Genomic DNA, 14,694 nt, shown 5'->3' with positions numbered 1-14,694 from the left:
GCTACTAGTGTATGACCCTTGGCAGGTGCATGTCCTTACTGAGCCTCACTTTCCTCTCCTGGGTCAAGGTAGGGAAGTCTGGTAACTGTGGTCTCACTCGTGACTGTGATTGATTATAGGGACTGACTGGATGGCACATTCTGCTGAGAAGCCCTCTGAGGCCGCTCCTGGAGGGAACGTTTGATTAGTGATGTGTGTCACGAGTGCCGGATGGGAGAGCGCAGCACCACAGTTTGCCGGTGCTGGACTAGGCGATGTCCCAGGGTCCCACCTTGGTGATGGGCACAGCTGTGCTGCATGTCCGCGGAGGTGGGACCGAGGTACAGGGAGATGGAGGAGGAGACGCCAGTCTGGACTCCAGTCCTGGCTCTAATCACCTGCTTTGTGACTCTGAGCAGGGCACTCATTTTTGCCCTGGGACTCAGTTTTCTGAGCACTAAATAAAGGGAGCCCACAGAACAAGGTTACCCCCTGGACAGCAGAGCTCTTGGGGCTCTGAGAGGTGGGAAAGAGCATCTGGGGGCTGCTTGCTACATCTCCACCAGCCAGAGCGGCCCCTGCTCTTGCTCTGGGCAAAAATCCCTCCAACTCCTAGGGCACGACCCCTGTCTGAGGCCACGGGGCGGAGGGCCTCATCCCCAGGGCCTGCCACACAGCACACACCCAATAAATACTCATTACAGCCTGTAGAAGAATTTTTTCTAATTGCTAATTAATTTTAAATGGACACATTTTTAAATCTGTGCATTTTATAAACCTGGTCTTGGTGTCAGCCTTGGATATGTGTCCCAGCCTTTCCCTTTGTCAGCTGTTTGACCACAGGCAGGTGCCCTAACCTCTCCAAACTTCTGGGGTTTTTTTTCCCCATTCGTTTGTTTTACCACTAAATGAGAATAGAATGGTTTCTAGAGCTGCAGTGGGAACAAAATGAGGACATGTCAGGTCTGCGGAGAACCTGAGGGCGTGGGCGTGGCCAGCTAGGAGGCTTCCATCCCCTGCCCCATGGCCTTGGGGATCCCTGGCCTCACCCAGCCTGTTGCTTCTCTGCTCTGGGCACTAAGGCCAGGCCCAGCGCTCCTCCAGTTTGCTGGGACATGTGACAAGGGGATGCGGGTCTGGGGACTGGTACAACGCTGGGCTGTGTCAGTGCCCCTTCCGCCCGAACACCCCCAAACTCTCCAGGACAAGGGTGTCTGTGTGGGAGACGAGAAGGGTCGTTGGCGGTGGGAGGAGGCTGGTACTCTCAGTGGCCGTTCGATGTCCAGGCCGGCTCTTCTGAGCAACCCTGGACACAGAAAGTGGCAGCTCCTGCTTGTCCCAGCTTTCTTTCCTCTCCAGGGTACAGGCAATGGCCTTGAACAGAAGGTATTTGCCTTTCAGGGACAAAGGCCCTGGCTATGAGGGTCGTGGGATGAATTTCTCATTGAAAATCTCCAGCGAGGCATTAAGGATTAGCTCTCTCAGGCCTGAACACGCTAATCTCAGTGATAGCACCCCAACCGTGGAGGCTTCCTGGTCCCACTGACGCAGCCCTTGTGCTCTGAGCTGGCATCTTTTTCCCAGCATAGCTCAGCTCCCTGGGGAGAAATGTCCTAGAAGGTCATGCAGCCTCCGGAGACCAGAGGAGGTGAGAGGTGGGCTGAGGTCACCTACACGGTGGAGGCAGGGCCGGGCGAGCCTCTGCCCAAGGCTCCCCACTCCCACCCCTTCCCCAGTCGATGACAGAACCTACAGATGTGCACCCACTCCCGCCTGCCAAGTGAAATTTCTTCATTTTACTAGAAAAAGGCGGAAAGACTTGTATTTTCTTCTTTTCAATCAGACAGGTACAAACCATTCATCCAATTTATAATAGAATAGGTCCCAGTTTCTCACAACAGAACTGCCTACCCAGGAATTCTTGAAAAATAAGGAAGATCAAAGTAACAAATGGTTTCAAATATACCATCATTTTATGACTGCTGAATATAACAATTAATAACATTACAGTGTGAAGACATTTCATTAGGCTTCCAGCAATTCTGACACCGCCGTTTTTCTTTTCTAACTTGGGAGGGAACGCAAATTGTTTTTTCAGCTCTCAAACATTCTCCTAAGCCCTGGGCTCTGTCTGGAACACCTGTTGGGTTAAGTTGCTCCCCAGGCCCTGGCCCCTAGAGAACAAGGACCTACTGCTCCTGGGCTGACTGATGGACGGGAGTCTTGTCCCCCACCCTGCCCCTAGGCTGAACACTTCTTCATCCTGTTCTATGGAATGCTCCCTAAACACCTGGCCCAAGTTTCCCAGAGAAAAATTCAACACAAGATTGGAAGGGTCTGGCTGTCGGGAGCTGGCCAGCAACTGTCCCTTGACATGGCCGGGACGGTTGAGACACATCTGCAAGGCAGAGGCAACTGTGGCTGGATTTCCTGTCTCTCTCTCTTTACATGTTTGTTCTGGTGATCAAAAGGTGGTGGGATTGTTAGACATCTGTATTTCAGGTTCATTGATTCGCATAATTCCAATGAAGTTGTGCAAAATAATTTCTTGACTAGAGAACAAAGTTCCCTCTAATGAAATAGCCCCTGAATGTCTAAACGTTGATGGAGAAACAGCCCCTCCTTTACCTTGAACAGGAATATCTATTAATTAGAAGTAGACAGGCAAAGAAGCAGGAGAAGCTGGTTAGCTGCTACAAACTAAGCACGTAGAAACAATTACCAAGGAGCCAGAGTCCATAGTACATAGAGAAACATTTTACACAGAGAGATAGGTAGCTAAGTTAGACATCACAAAGGCTTATAATGAATTTCCTAATCTCTGCTCAGTCTAGCGTACCTTTTTGCCCCATGTCAAATTATAAGACCTTTAATAAACAATAAGACATTCAAACTCTGTACATAGAGCTAGTTCATATTGTCTGATTTGTGGCTCTCCTGGTCAAAACAACTTTTGTTTAACATAACTGAAACTATGGAAATTCTTGTACTTTTCCTGGTTACCTCTGTATTGTTTTTTTCTGCTTAACTGATCATGCCATGCACCTGTTCCTTTAATGTTATACAACAATTTCTATAAAAATAAAGCCTAAATCAAACTCTATGAGTTTGGTCAGTCCCACAGAGACTGGCTGTTCTCCAGCACCCAGTCAGGCATCTGACTCTTTATTCGTCACCTGCACCATCCCCTTCAGGGACCCTGAACCCTGCTGAGGCTGGACCTTGGAGTCTGGCTCGTTCCCTAAGTCCCTGAAAGTCCGGGCACCTTATTTTTTTTTCACCCTGGGTCACCCAGGGCTGGCACAGGGCCTAGTCTAGACTAGGAATCAAATGATGTTTGTGGGATGACAGAAGGGAGAGGGGAGAGGGGATGGGAAAGGGGGACCAGCTTTGTCCCACCAGGGCCATAAATGTCTGAGGTCCCAGTGCCCAGTGCGGGACCTGGTGTGGCTCATTGGCGTGGACTGATTCACTGACCGAATGAGGTCGGAAGCGCCTGGATTTGAGTGAGCTCTGACTCCCAGAATCAGACCTATTGTCTGTCTGTTCCACGAGTAACCTCCCAGACCCCTGCTGGCTAGAGTGATTCGGGCCTCCCACCCATCTACCTATCCATTCAATTAACAGACGGAAATTGCTTTGTGCTGGAACCCCTCATCCATTCGATGATCATTTATTGGGCACCTGCTAGTTGCCATTCCCTGTGTTAGTGTCAAAGACCAATGGATCCCAGTCCTTGTCCCAGGTATGGGCCACTTTCCAGGACAGTAGATGAGCCACTGCAACTAACTCATGACCAGTAGAAAAGCATGGTGTCAACTTTTACTCTTGCAAACAACCAGAGATTGTTTAGTACTATTTTATTGCCACTATCCAGGCAAGGAAACTGAGGCACAGAGTGGTAAAGTGAATCACCTGAGGTCACACACTTAATTAGTGGCTGAGCTAGAATCTGAACTTTCTTTTTTTTTAAAGCTAATGAATATTTTATTGAGATCTTCGCCTGAGACCTCTCCTAAAATCCCCTCCATTAAAAACCCTTAAGACAAAGGGCCCAGTGCTCTCATGTGCGTGGGCACTTGCGCTCTCTCTTTTTCTTTCCCAAGCCTTTCCCCCTCTCCTTTCCCCAGGTGTGTTTTCTTTGCCTTTCTTTGTCCAAGGGCATTTCTAAGGTCCAAGGGCCCTTCTTTTGTCTCAGGAAATATGTTTCCTGAGTCCACACAGCCCAACTGGCTCCCTTCTTCTACCTCTGTGACTTTCTAAATAAACTTTTGCTTGTATTTGAGTCTTGGCTTTGAATTCCTTCCTAGGCAAATCTCAAGGAAAGAGGTCTAACATCTGGTGTTCACTGCTAACAAACCCATTTTTATTTTTTTTTAAATTAATTTTATTTTAGAATCTGAACTTTCAAAGCTTGGTCCCAGAGTCCATCCTCTGAGTGCCTCACATTACACTGTCACTTATATCCTAATAATGCCCAGTCCCGCCCCCCGCCCCCCAGACTGTGAGAGTATCTCAAGGGTAGGAAGCCCTTTGGAATGTCCATTCCCTTGGCGTCGCCCAGCCCTGGGCCTGTATCAGAGGAGACCCTCCGCAACACTGCGCCGACTCAGGAACGTGCGTCAGCCCTTTCTCCTCTGCCAGCTCGGGGTCCCTCGAGGTTAGTGACCATGGTTCTGCCTTCTTTGTGTCCCTAGGAGGTGGTCTAGGGACTCGCTTATGGTGGGTCCCAATAAACATCATATTGAATTAAAGTGAAAGGAGCAAGGTAATTGACAGGCTGACCAGCTGGCTGAATAGATGGATATAGGGGACAAGACCAAGAATCTAGCAAGAAGAATCCAGAATCCGCTCCCTTTCCTTCCTGACTCCCTTCCTCCCTCCCTCTCTGCCTCCCTCTCTTTCTTCCTTCCTCCTTCCATCTATCCACTCATCTCATTATCCATCCATTTGTCACTTATCTGTGGAGCATTTGTTCTGGCCCTGGCCCATCCAGGCTTTGGGTCCCTGTGCATCCACACTTGACCCTACCAGCAGTGGGTGGAGGCAGACATACATGCTGACAATGACTTTCCACAAAGCAGGTACATTCTTGAAAATGTTCTGTACGCAAATGGTCAGGATTTCCCCTCTTGCAGCTTCCGTTGCTGTCCCTGGCCGAGAGCCCACTGCAGATGAGAACTCTTCAAAAGCACTGAATTGAGTTGGATTGAGCACTTAGGAACTTGAAAGAGCAAATGATATCACATTCTGGGTTAGGGGAAGACAGATAATACAAAATGCAAACATTGGCCAAATTCCCAAACCCGGGGTAGGCACGAGTGTGTTTCTCTTGCAGGAGCTTTTGGTCATTTCAGACCTCAGTTTGAGTCCTAACCTTGCTGCTTTCTAACTGTGTGACCTGGGCAAGTTACCTCAACCCTCTGAACTACCATTCCTCAGCTGCAAAGTAGGGATGATGATAGTGCATTTGTTGAAGTTGGTGTCAGGATTAGATGAGATTTAACCCTGGAAAGCAGTAGCCCAGTGCTAGGCACAAAGTAAGTGCTCAATAAAGACAACCCACTCAGCAGTGCCTTTCAAGGGGAGGATTAAGGGTGAGAAACAGAACAGGGTTTCTATCCTGACCCTGCTTCTCACCAGCTGTGTGGTTTTAGGCAAGGCAAGTCAGCTCTCTGAACCCCTCTCCCATCAGGTGCTGACCCTGGTGAGGGACATGGGACACATTAAATAAAAAGAAGAATGCAAAGAGGCCTGGAGAGTTAGGGGCCGCCACTCAGTGAAGTGGGGACGAGAAGGTACAAAGAAGAGAGTAGAGCTGCCTTTCCTCACGGGACTCGTGTTTTGCGGGATCTCCGCTCACCACCGCCTTCCGTCTCATGCGGACCATCCCCAGGCCTCCCCTGTCACCGCCAGGACCTGCCTTGTATCACCTCCAGGACCTGCCTTGTATCACCTCCCAGGCCCCAGAGCCACGTCCGAGGAAGTCACACCCCATGGATCTCCCCCTCCCTCAGGGCACCTTCTCATTTAAAAAAATCTTTAAAAATGTTTTCACTTACAGTATATTGGACGCATTGTCTCATTTATCTTCTCATTAGTTTGCTTAGTTTGGTTTTCATTGTTGTTTCTTAGGTTCATTTGTTCATAGTTGTGAGTTTGTTGTCATTTTCTGTTCATAGTTTTGATCTTCTTTTTCTTATATAAGTCTTTTTCTTTCAGATTTGCATAAATCAGATTCACATCAAATGTAACCTGAATGTATTTGTTGCCTGAAGGAATAAACTTTGTGGCAGGGATGTTTCCTGAGCATCTTCCCCTGTGGACCCTGCGGTAGGTAGAGGCATCCCCAGGTTCGTGTTGCTGGACCAAGGACGCTCGGTGCCGTGGGCCCCACAGAGACTTTGGGGAAAGGCCAAGTTTGCTCCGCTTCCCTCTCCTCTCGCTTCTTTGCCCCCCATCTGGCTCCACGTGACTCCTCTCCAGGCCCACAGAGACCCTCAGGTTTTTCACAAAGAGGGTTCTGGCAAAAGGAGATTGAGAAAAGGAATGCTGTCACACGTGTCACTGGGCCACAGTGGTCCTGTGAGCCGCCACTGTCCTTGTGTCCTCAGGCCACGGGCCCACACAGCACGAGGTAGGGCTGGAGACGCCTGAACTCTGGGGTTGCTTTGTGCAGGGTGTAGGGTGATGCCACGGGCCTGGGGCCCTCCCCTCCCAGCTGGTTCCCCATGCCCCAGCCCTCACACCTCCAGGCTGGGGTCTGTTGTCTATCATATCGTGAGTTTCCCCACAAGGCAGGCTCAGAGGAGCAGAGGCTGGTGAAGGGGCCCGGCTTCCGGCATTTCAGTTCCTTATGGCACCAATGGGGAATTGAAGCCAGAGCAGCCCGGGCAACTCAGCAAGGAAAGGCTGGGCAGTTGTAGGGGCCAGGACAAGAATCTAAGGCTTCTTGTGTCTGAGGTTCCCTGAGGCCCCAGACGCCATCCACCTCTTGCTCTCTGCCGATAGATCTGGGTTTGAATTTCCGTCTGCCTCCTTTTAGCTGTGCAGAAATGAGCCAGGCAGGTCGCCTCTCTGAGCCCCAGTTTCCTCATCTGGAAAACAGGAATGATAAGTTACCTCCTGGGGTGTGTGTGAAGACCACACGAACTGATCCACGGAAGGGACACAGCCCAGGACTGGAGAATTAAAACAAGCAGCTATAGTCTATGAACTATGACAATGTGAATGCTAGTCCTGTTTTGCACATGGGGAGACTGAGGCACAGAGGGGTTAAGTATCCTCACGGGCTGAAGACCTGGGACTTGAGCCCAAGCATTCCGACTTTCCAGACACACACTTGGTCATATCCCTTCTCTGCGTCTCAGGGTCCCCTTATTTAAAATGAAGCTAATGAAGGATGGCTTTAAAAATGAAATGAAACCATGAAAGCCACATGGCCAGCACAATGCCTGGCTCAAAAAAAACACGCTGCTTTAAGCAATTACCTTCCTATTCTGACTCTAAGAACCATAGACGAGCAGGGTCCCGGCTTCACCTGGTGGTGAAATCTGGGAACTGATTTCACCAGTCAACCCTGACATCCTTGTCACTTCTGGTGGGGGCGTGGGAGGGGGCCAGTGAGAGGCAGCCGAAGCTTAGGGTTTCCAGCCCCCATTACTGTGGGGACTCATCTGTGGGGAGCAGGGGTGTAGTGGAGGGTCTCTAGGGTCAGAGGGGCAGGATTTGAACTCGGGCCTACCTGACTCCACGGCCTGTGCCCTTTGCTGAAACACCAGACGTGCAACCGGAGACCCACTCCCTGAAACACACCGCTGCCCCAGGGGACTTTTGTGCGGAGAAACGGTTCAGGGCTTCAGTGACCTGGGACCGGCAAGCCCGGCATTCCTGCTCATTCCCCCGGTTGGGAAGGCCCTGCAGTTCCCAGGCCTCTGAGGCCAGGATCCTGCCCTTCTGTAATTCTACCTGCATTATCCTGTTCTTCAGCGTGAGCTTTTCTAGGCAGATCCTAAAGTGCACCTCACACACCGAAAAAGTGGCTTTGAAGCAAATCCCTCCCATGAGAGGAAGGCGGGGCACACAGGAGGGCGAAGCGGGGGCACGGGGTCAGCGGGGGCACGGGAGCAGCGGCGACTTCTGCAGCAGCACCCGTTGCCTCTGGGTCCTGAACGGCGCAGAGCCAGTCCCGCAGCCAGTTTTGTGCATCTTACTGAAATGCCATCCCTCTGTGGGATGGACTGGTCCTCTGTTTCAATGGTCCTCAAGGTTACTCAGCCCCCAGGCTGTACTCAGACCAACCCTCTGAAGGTGGAGGGATGGTCCTGGCCTGTCCTTCCCTGTGAGAACACCTTGCCTTTGATTTGGTTCCTCGAGGCTTTCTCGGCCCGATCAGCCCCATCCCGGCACAACTGCAGCGTGCTCCCTGGGAACACGCCGCATCCTATCAGTTTTGAGCCTGCACAGACTCACGCTCTAAGGAAGGGACTATTCCTGCTTTGGCTGTGGGAGATCTTGGAGAGTAAATGAAAGTGACCATCCCGCGAGATGGGGTCATAAAGTTCCGCAATGACTCTCCAGGGTTCAGACATCCCTACCGTAGCCCTGGCAGGGGTCCCACACCGACCCTACAGATGGGAAGACCACTGTGCCTCTGCAATCAGTAGCAAAGGAGACGTTAGAAGATGCCACCGTGAGAGAGACCTGTAGTGGCCACGATTTTTCCAGAAGCCCCTCTGGCCTCTGGTCTTGTCCCCCTCCATGTCCCTAACACTCCTCATTGAGGGGAAGGCCTTTAGAGACTGTGACGTTTTACAGATAAGAAAAGAGAGGCCCGGAGCAGACGGGGTTGGTAGAAGGTCACCCAGAGAGCTGATGGCTGAACTCGGATTTGAACCCAGGTCTGAGGATGTCCAAGCCAGGCTTCTTCTTGGTCATCTTCTCTGGTTTTCACCATAATCATGGAAAACTCCCAGGGAACCTGCAACAGACTCATGGATGGGTCAGGCCCTCCCTGGCTTCTCGGGGAGACTAGAGGCAACCCCTCTGCTTGAGGTGGGACGGGTGTCCCATCTCTTCTTCTGCCTCCTGCTTGGGGCTCAGTCTTGGTGAAAAACCCAGAGAGGGGTAGTGGCCCAAGGCAGACCAAGATGACGACCCAGAACGGCCCTTGTTCCTTGTACACCGCCCCCCAACCCCCCTTACCCGCCACAGGGGACATGGGGGATTCGGGAAATGGAATGGGAGCACAGGGATTTTTAAACAATTTCTTTAGGACTCAGAAATCAGTAGGCCCTACTGGAAAGCTTCCCACAACAGAGTAGCGGAATGTCCCAGAAACCTCATCACAATGCTTTTCACCATAAAACGGGATTGCCTGGAAACTCAACCATAATATAAAGAACAACCTCACTTTAACATCAGAGAACGGGACCAACTCAAAGAGCCCAATGGTAACACCTTCACTATGGAATGAAGTATTCTATCTACAACTGGCCACAGGAGTGCACTATTCAGGAACCCCATTATAGCAGTCTTCCCCGGGGGTGGGGTATCCCCTCTGCAGGGCTTCCACAGCAGAGGTCATTGTGGGGTAGAAAATTTCAGCAATTTCAACTAAAAAAGTAATCATTAGAAAGTAATGGCAGACCTCTCACGACAAACTCTGACCCTGGACAGCCAAGTGCTGGCAGGCACAGGGGGCTGTTGACCCCAAGGTCCCTGAAGGTCATTTTGTGGCGCAAAGCACATTCCTCATAATTCTGGACTTCCCAAGAGTAGCGGGGCGGGGTGGGGCGGGGCGGGGTGGTGTCTGACAGAGCTTGGTAAGGCTTAGAAGAAGCTCGGAGGGGAGGGCGCAGGTGAAGCCGCCCTGGGCCACTCCTTCAGCATTCTGGGACCTGCACGTATTAGATACCAAGAAACTAACTTGATTGTTTGCTTGATTTCAAACTCAAGGACAAAGGGGAATAAACCACTAGTTTTTGTGTTTTCGCTCTGTGCTGAACAAATACTTAGATATCTTCTCAGCTCATCATTATACTGTATCTCATGCATGCCAAGATACCATTAAGATGCCCATTATTAATGTGCTGCTAAGAAATTTTTTAATTGCTAATTAGACTGTGGCATATCATTGAACATAAGACACACGCAAACTTCAGAAATGTTACAATGTAGGGAAAATGTGTGTCTTGGAAGTGATGATCTAGAATAAATTTATATGAGTGTGATGATTCTCCTCACCTGATAGACGAGAAAACCGAGGTGTGGAGAGGTCAGGCGCCTTGCCCAAGGCTGCACAGTCAAGCAGCAGCCAGGCCTGCCTCCCTTCAAAGCCACGGCACTGCGCCTGTCTCGATGGGATGGCTGTGGGCACAGTGCCTGGCTGGGAAGACTCCAGCGAGGGGCGGGGCCACCGCTGAGCTAGTCCCAGGAGTGAGGATATGGCTAATCTCAGAAGATTCCGCAGGAGAGAACCAGCTGCTCGTACCTGAACATCCAGGATGTAATAACGTCCTCAGAGGATGGGGGCAACGAGCTCTCAGCATATGATTTTTTTGGCCATGACAATAGGCCAATGCAGCAGGTACAACCATGAGCTTCAGTTTCCAGATGAGGACACAGACTCAGAGGGGAGACTTGAGGTCTCCCAGAGATCAGCTTCGAATGCGGGCTATTCTGACTTCAGAGCATGCACTTCTAACCTACGCTACTGAGATTATGGGGTGACGTTTAAACCAGCCATACATGGGGTCTGGCAGAGTGACCAGAGGAGGTGCAGGGAAGCTGGAAATCAGCAGTCCACGTCACACCAGGGGGGTTCAAACCGAACCCACCCATCAGGGAGGGCGTCTGGGCAGTTCCAGAGAAAAGTGGATGAGAATGGGCCTGCCTGCGTTGCAGAGGGTGGGGTTCGGGAGTCCTGTCCCTCCTGTCCCTCTCGCTCTCAAGCTAGCCCCTAATTAATGAGGATAATAATGACAACTATGGTGATAACGCACTATTAAAAGAAGATGGAAACTATTATCACACTAGCAGCCAAGATTCTCTGAGCACTTGCCATGTGCTGGGTGTCCTATGATCAAGCCCTTCATGGTCTTATTCTTGACCACATTTTACAGATGAGGAAGCTGAGGTTTATTCAAGTTAGTGAACCAGCCTGAGAACACATCAATAATAAAAGGATGCTTCAGGACTTAAACTCAGAGCCCACAGATGCATCTTCCACAGCGTGTTGTGAGTCCAGTGGGTTGGAGCAGGGATAGGAGAAAACCTTCCAGGGGTTCATGGAGGATTATTTATGGGAACCCACTTCCTAACTCTCAGTGTTCCGGTGCTCTCTTTGCCAAGAGCCCTTTCGAAAGTGGCTTCTCCTTTTCCAGCCTCCCTTCCACAAATGTGCCTCCTCCCTCTCTATGAAAGATGTTTCCCTCTTGGTCCCCAGGCCCGACTCAAGTGCAGTGACCAGAGCAGCGACCTCCTGGGCTCTGAAGAAAGGGGCTGTGAGTGACTCTGGACTGTCAGGTAGCCAGCCCGGTGGGTTTCACTTTGTTTCCAACGAAGGAGGAGTGTTACTCCTGCTACTAATCTATTTGGAGTCACCGAGAAGCAGTTTTTGATAACACGTCACCCCGTGAGTTGAGGCGTGTATATTGAAAGCAGTTCAAAGACCTGAGCAACACTGCTTTCATAAAACCCCTCCCATTCACATCTCCTTATCTGCTGAACAAATAAGCAGAAAATCTTTTATTGCACTTAGGTCTCTAAAAATGAAAACTAGATCTCTGACCCTAAATGCCTTCTAGCATTAAATAAATGAATTCACAGATAAAAAAACTAATTGGAAAACCCCCCATCTGTTTTATTAAAATATCTATTTCCAAATCAATATTACTTTGTTTTTCATTATCACTATAATTGTAATAGACTGTACATAATTGTTAATTGATATAATAACAATCGAAAGATTATTATAAGTACTGAGTACCTTATGATCAAAGGAAATTTGAAAAATATATTAATCAAAATTAATGTTGTTGATGCTTGCCTGCCCAACCTCATCTCCTGTTCCTTTCCTGTTTGTTAGCTTTGCAAAATCTTTGCTGGTCTTCTAACTATTCCTCTAACATAGTGGCACTTCTCCTACCCCAGGGCCTTTGCACATGCTGTCCCTGCTGCCTGGGTGGCTCATGCCCTGGATAAACAATGGCTGCCTCTCTCACCCCTTGCAGTCTTTACTCTAAGTCACCTCAGCGAGGCCTTCTCTGACCTCTGTACCCAAAATTCCTCCCCCTTTCTCTGAACCCTTCATTCTCTCTGCCTTGCCTTTTTCGCCCTTAGCACCAATGTTCTCTTCTTAGAAGGACACCAGTCATCTTGGATTAGGACTGACTCTCATGACCTCATTTTAACTTCTTTAAAAGCCCTATATCCAAAACAGTCTCATTCCAAGGTACTAGGCGTTAGGCCTTCGACATATCGCTATGGGGGAGGTGGTTGCGTTTAGCCCATACGCCTGGGAAGGTTCACTTTATACAGAGTCCCCCAGCTCTGTGTTTATGATGTGTTCACTTAATGTATCTAAATTCAACTTCAGTGAAGAAGATCTGAGAGGCGCCTGATTTATGAAAATTCTATTACTCAGTGCACACAAAAAGGTTTGGGGTTCACTCAGCAGTGTTCTGACTGAAAGTCGTAGTGTGTCTCCCAAGGCTGCAGGCAGATGCCCCACACGGGTCCCTGATGCCTTGAACAGTCGGGGAAAGGGAGGGCACGCCAGCTTCCACGTCCAGACTGTGGGGAAGAGCTGGCTGCAGTGGGGGCTGGGACCTGGGCAGGGACAGGAGCTGGGAGACTTTCTGCCCCAGAAAACCAGGGGACCAGGTCCTGAGCCAGGACAATGACAACAAAACAGTGTGAATGGTCCCAGTGACTTGGGGCTGGAGGAGGGGGACTGTGGCAGGTAGAGGGAGGACAGGGGGAGACTGGGTGGAGGGGGGTGTGCAGGATGCCCCAGGGGCAGATGAATGCACAGCCAGCAGGTGACGCGCCAGCATTTGGTGGGGCGGGGTGGGAAGCAGGGCCTGGCAGGGTCAGCTCTGGGCTCAGAACAAGGGCCTCTGAGAGCTGAGCTCCGAGGCTCCCCCAGGGTAACTGCCTGGCTTGTTTTCGTCAAGCCCAGGCCATGCCAGCTTCTGCATTTACCCTTTGCGAGTCACCTTTTGCTCAGTTAGAACTCTCTGTTAGAGTCGTCTTGTGCCAGACTCTTGGAGTTTGGGTGAATCCCTTGAAACACCTCGTAAGTAAGTCAAGCCCAACCGAGTTCAAGGGCTGAGCACCAGATACCTGGGTCTCCTTAACCCAACTCTGTCACCTGCTCACCAGGTGCTGCTTGCTCCCTCCCAGCCTCAGTTTCTCTGAGGGCACAACTGGGAAGGCAGACTAAAGTGACGCACCTCGGGCTTTCCCCCAACCCGTCTGTGATGCGTATTAAACCCAGTGTCCAGGTCCCGTCCTGAAGCTGCTGAGTCAGAAACACTGAAGAGTGAGGGGCCTGGGCACCTGCATTTGACACGCTGCCCTGGGGATTCTGTCTTCACCGGGCAGGGCCTGAGACCGGTGAGGAACTGGAAGGAGCTCCGGTGTGACCTCAGCAGATTTGGTCCTGACCGTGCCATACTGTCCCGGCATGTGGCCCTGGGGTAGTCTCTGCCTCCTTAGACCTCAGTTTCCCTATCTCTAAAATAGAAAAGGCTCTTAACAATCTGCAAGGGGGTGGGAGATCGTGTTGTGGAACACCTGCCAGGTGCCAGCACCCGGTGCCGGAGGGCTTTTAAGGTGACTGTGTGTAGAAAGATGCTCCTGAAAAAAATCTTAATTGCATAAAAGGGACTTCACCAGCTGCAGTGCTAAGCACCTCAGAAAAAAAGATATCTTTTAAATATCTTCATACTCATCTCGTAATAATATATCACAAGTGTAATAATAATAAATTGTATTTATTTTATAACACATTATATTAGCATTGTTATATTAATATGTATATCATATCATAGTTTTTATTATTATCCACTTAAAAATGGGGCAATTGAAGTTCAGAGGGCTAAGGGCCTCACCAAGTCAACCAAGTGACTGAGACAGAATTTGAGTTCCCTTCTCCTGACTCTAGAGTTCTTACCCTTTGATGGCATCCTGGTCCAAGAGTTGGGTGATGTCCAAAGCTGTCCTGCAGGCAGGGAACGCCGTCTGATTATTTTTAATATGAATGGACTGGCTGTTTCCCTCCCTGTCCAGCAGGCAGGGCTGCCAGGTGCCTGGCAAGGGTAGGGGAGCGTCACTCTGAGCATCCAACACATGCCCTGGGGCCAGGCTTCACTGAGTGTTTATTTAGATCCTGTGCTTTGTTTCCAACCGAGGACACACTCATAAAGAACTGATTTGGGAGCCTCCTTGCTCATTTTCTAAGCTGCTGCAACACCGGGCTTCCCCAGTCTGGACCTGATGGCTTGGGGTGCCTTGTATTCTGCAGAATCTCTGTAGCAACAGGAGCCTCGATCGCGCTCAGCCACATGTCCAGCCTCCACTTTACCCAGGAGGACACAGATGCAGCCCATCACTTATGCCCATCAGCATTTCTGGTCTTCCTCCCTTTTCTGGGCGTAGGAGAGGATCGCATTTCCCCCTTGAGGTCAGGCAGGGTCATGTGACCTATTT

The sequence above is a fragment of the Artibeus jamaicensis genome, unplaced genomic scaffold (assembly GCF_021234435.1).
Source record: "Artibeus jamaicensis isolate MK-2021 breed Jamaican fruit bat unplaced genomic scaffold, CSHL_Jam_final contig_685, whole genome shotgun sequence".
NCBI lineage: Eukaryota > Metazoa > Chordata > Mammalia > Chiroptera > Phyllostomidae > Artibeus > Artibeus jamaicensis.
This window is presented reverse-complemented; position numbering follows the sequence as displayed.